Below are 5143 nucleotides of genomic sequence, written 5' to 3' on the forward strand. Positions count from 1 at the left end.
ATCGTGGTTTTATGTATTGACATGATCTTGACAATGTTTTGATAAATTATTTTATAAATCACTTGTTTAAAAATGAAATTTTTTGCCTTAAATTTTGGGATGTTACAAGTTGGTATCATAGCCCTGGTTTGAGGGATTCGGATGCACCCTGGACTCAAACCGAGGGATTAAAAGATTTTTACAAAGAAAATGGTTTTCTAAAATCTAAGTTAAAGAGTTTTGAGAAAGAACGAGGTGTTTGATTCGTGCGACCGACCGAGCTCAAGTAAGTTTTCCCCAAGATACCCATAGTTGTTATGTTATATGATTCTGAGAATTGCATGCTAAATTAGGGCTAAGGATCTAGGAGGATGCCTTGTATGCCTGATATATATGATTCTGAGAACTGCATGCTAGAGTAGGGCTACGGATCTAGGAATGATGCCTTGAATGCCTGTTGTATGAGCTGTATGCTAGGGTTGTCTAGTCAGCGGTAGGATAACATGATTAGATTATTCTTGATGTGATTACTCAATGCACGAATGCTTCTTGCTTTGTGCTATAGGGGTCCTGGCTAACTTTAACTAACTGGTGAGCGGATATGTAACAGCATTCGCAAGCTAGTCAGGGAAAGGCGGTAGGGACTCCTAGTGCAGCTGATGGCGGAGAGTAGGTCGGAGAGTGCCCTAGGAAAGCCTAGGATGAGATTAGTTGGAGAGAGATATTGGTAAAGGGACTTGGTGAAGTTGGAGCAATCCTTGAGGAAAGTACAGATAGATGTGGAAGGTAGTATGGGCTCGTACTACTGGTGTAACACCAGCGAAAATTAGGTCAAAAATAAATTGTTCAGCAACCATAATTGGGATGTACCAAGATATGGATATTGTAATAAGGTTTCTAAAAATATAAAGAACGCTAAAATCCGAGTTATAACGAAGAAGTTATGACCAATCGAAGATCCGCAACAAAACCGGTAAAATACTATTAAGCATAAAATGAGAAATTCCAATAATATACTTTTTAGCCTTAGGTATCTAAATGAAAGTCGTAGATATCATTAAACCGTGAACATACATAAAAAGAACGTCAAAATCTGACTTCGTATGAAGAAGTTACGATTTTTCTAAATTTCGTATATAGCAGTAGACAGCTAAAAACTCGAAATAGAGATCGAGGGATTTTTAGCCAACACAACCTAAACAATAATCAAAGATCTCATCGATAGTAGTACTGCAATAAAAAGACAGACGAAAACGGACATCGGATGAAGAAGTTATGGATTTTTGACGGAGTTTTCCTGTCTCGACCTACTAAAAATAAATATAATAAAAATTAAAGTCAAAATTAGCCGACAAAGTCTAAATGAGAGTTGTAGAGCATAATCTCACCTACGCATCGATATAAAGAACGTCAGAAACGGAGTTTGTATGCGAAAGTTATGAATTTCTGAAGTTCGGGGCGCAAAACCCCAAAACTGTCAGAGACCACGACGTGAAATCAGTATTCACGACGTGAAATGTCTTCTAACACCTCCTGGAGTCTGCCAGACCCAACTTGCGATGACGCATGCAGTTATGATCAAGCCCACAACGTGAAAATACTGTTCACGACGTGAAAATGAAGAAATCAGCCCTATAAATAGAAACCGAAGGTTTCGGGTTTAGGCTGCTCATTTCTCTTCTTCTGGCCACTTTTACTCTGCGTTTAGCATCCCGAGACTACCCCGACGCCCCAGTTACGCGTCCAGATCCCGACGAAGGCTCGAAGTCCCGAAGTTCCCGAGGAACTTGCTTCTTTCCAGTAGAAGTACTGCCCGAGTTTAGTATCGTCTTCTTCAACTCACCACTTCTATCAAGTGAGTTCATACCCCTACAAACACACTTTAAATATGTTTTAAATGCCTTTTAAATACTTTTAAGGGGGGGGGGGGGAATACAAGTAAACACCCGATTATTATCGTATGAAAATATTTATCTTTTGCTATGCATTTCATACTGTTGTTTTAACTATCATTTAAAGTCGTTATCATGAGAAACACTTCTTTACCCTCTTGGGTTACAGTGCATTTTATAAATAAGAAAATATGTTTTATTTATAAGTATACATTCATCATATAAAGGATAAAACTTTCATTCAAGAGATTTTCATAGTATTACTCGTGAACTTGTTGTTAGCAATCATGTGAGGCATATGGATTTGCTTTGTACCAAAGAAAGCCCTCATCTATAACCAGAATCTCCTGGAGGGAGAGCGCAAATTTGTGTATAGATCTATACGGGGCTGACGACTCCACACCCTGACTGTTAGCTACAGTCCGTCATTTGGGGTGAAAAATGTAGACATTTGGTACTCCGTTTAGCATGGTTATGAGAGACTCGCAACGCGGAAACAATAACTCATGAACAAAGTAATGCTCCTATCGAATACCTTCTTTTTAACTCAATCATGCTCGTGGGGTAATAACTATATAATAGGGTATTATCGGCATGTTTAGAATTCAGGATAAACACTTTCTTAATTAGTTCTATTTAACTATAAAACTATGCATCGTCAGTTTTTAGCATGGCATATTTGCTTACAGGTTACAGTCTTGGTCATTTAAGACTGCATTTCACTTATAGGAAAATATAGGATTTTCCTGGTTCAAATACATTCATTCTATACAACTACGGTTTTACAACATCATTCTTAAGAAAATATCGGATTTTCTGAAATCAAACGCGAACTTTTCAAATGGCATACAATCATTCAAATGCATTTCTTGTGAACTCACCAACTTAAATGTTGACACTTTTTCTTTGAAATAACTTGTATTCTCAGGGAATCATTAAACATGATTAACAACTGCTTTTGAAGACTTACGCCCAGGCGTTAGTTTAATCTTTTGAACATCATAATGTAATTGATTTCTTTTGCAAACATGTAATACTACAATCATGTAAACTTTTCAATTATGTATATGATGGTTGTGCGTACTTTCTTTACTATTCATTTGTTATGATACTTGACATGGCGTCCTCCGCCCCCAAATGTTTCCGTCATTCTGGTTTGGGGGTGTGACAACTCGAAGCAGAGGATCCGTACTCGAGTCAAGGAGGACCGAGATGGAACCAGGAAACTTGGAGAGTGTGTGAGACCTCTCGAGAGTATGTATGATCCTGACGTTTATGTGTTTATTTTCAGTATGGCTATCACGCGACATGGAGTAGGAGGTTTAGGATCTAGTTCATGATCGGGATCAGGCTCAGGTGCAGGATCCGAGCAGGTTGATGATGGGCTACGCGAGTTCATCGCGTTTGAGATCATGAGAGGAATCCTTGAGGCGGCCCCGGTCATTTTCGGGTCGATCAAGGAGGGGACTATTGAGCTGATGGAGGATCGCCTCGGGACATTCAGGAGTGATTTGGCGTCTAGCCAGACGAGTACGCGCACACTGTCCTTTAAGGACTTCAGAGGGAGTGGTGCGCTGTACTTTCATGGGGTGAAGGACCCCATTGATGCCAGGAGATGGATTGCAGACATCGAGTCTGCACAGTTGACGAGCTTCTGCCCGGAGGGGTCGAAGGTCTGCTTTGTTGCGGGATGTTTGAGGGATAGAGCTAGAGATTGGTGGGATTCAGTTGGTGACTCGCTAGGAGCCCCAACCATCGAGGCTATGACTTGGTCAGATTTTGTGACCAGGTTCAGGGCTGAGTTTGCGCCAACTATGGAGCTTCAGCAGCTGGCCAAGGAGTTTTTGGATATGAGACACACGAATGAGACCGTGGCGGAGATCACCGCCAAGTTCAGGGAGAGGGCCTTGCTGGTACCTCCGTATGCGGCGGATGAGGAGATGCAGAAGACCCGCTACCATGATATGTTGAGGGCTGCTATCCGGGAGCATGTAAGCTATTCGGCTTGCCCAGCCCTAGAGTCCATGATTGCCAGGGCGCGGGAGAGGGAGATTGATTTGGAGCACCTAAGGAAGAGGAAGGCAGAGACTGAGCAGGTTACGGGGGTTTCGGGGAAGAAACCCAAGGGATCCGACATTAGGTCGAAGGGCCAACCGGGTCAGAGCCGCTGCAGGAAATGCGACAGGCCGCATGAGGGAGCTTATAGGGCAGGATCATCGGGTTGCTACAAGTGAAGCAAGACTGGGCACTTTGGCAGGGATTGTACTGCCCCCGCCCCCACGGTTCAGACATCAGAACTGATTTTCTTTCATTGCAATCAGAGAGGCCATAAAAAGGCCAACTGCCTAGATTGACAGCAGCAACAGCAGCAGCGCCATTGGTGGCGCCGACTCCAGCGACAACGCGGGTTACGGATGAGCGGAAGGTCAAGGCACAGGCTCCAGTGGTGTGGAGCCAAGCATTTCAGTTGACAGTCGAAGAGGCACGCGTCGCGCCCGATGTGGTGACGGGTATGATTTCTCTTTGTTCTTTTACATTATGTCATTGTGATTTTGATATGTTATATGTATGCTCTGTTTAGGATCATTCCATGTGAACAGTATCCCAGTTCAGGTATTGTTTGATTCAGGTACCACCCGATCGTTTGTCTCTCTTGCGCTTAGCAAGAAGTTTCCTGAGTCCTCAGGCATGTTGGATTGCCCTCTAGAGGTCAAGATTGCAGGCGACCGATCAGTGTGAGCATCATAGGTTTTCAGGGATTGTGTTTTGAGATTGGTCGAGGAGCGTTATCTGGTAGACTTGGTTCTCATACCGTTGCGGGGGAACAAGGTCATTATTGGTATGGATTGGCTAAGCCCCAATGGGGCGGTGATAGACTGCGCGCAGCAGTTGGTGCGGATCAGGACGCCAAGTTGGGGAGAGTTGGTAATTCAGGGCGAGAGGCCACAACGAGGACCAGCTTTGTGTTCAGCGGCGAGAGTTAGGCGCTACCTTCAGCAGGTTTGCGCAAGATATGTCGCCTATATTGTGGATACCCGGGAGGCAGGTAAGGCGACGGTGGGAGATGTACCAGTAGTGCGAGAGTTTATGGATGTATTCCCCGAGGAGTTGCCTGGGATACCTCCGGAGAGGCAGGTAGAGTTTTGGATTGACCTAGTCCCTGGTGCGGCTCTGATAGCCAAGGCACCGTATCGGTTGGCTCCTCCTGAGATGCAGGAATTGTCTACACAGCTGCAGGAGCTATTAGACAATGGATTCATTAGACCGAACAG

Source organism: Lactuca virosa, chromosome 2, assembly GCF_052849685.1.
Source record: "Lactuca virosa cultivar CGN04683 chromosome 2, Lactuca_virosa_CGN04683_v6, whole genome shotgun sequence".
Classification (NCBI taxonomy): domain Eukaryota; kingdom Viridiplantae; phylum Streptophyta; class Magnoliopsida; order Asterales; family Asteraceae; genus Lactuca; species Lactuca virosa.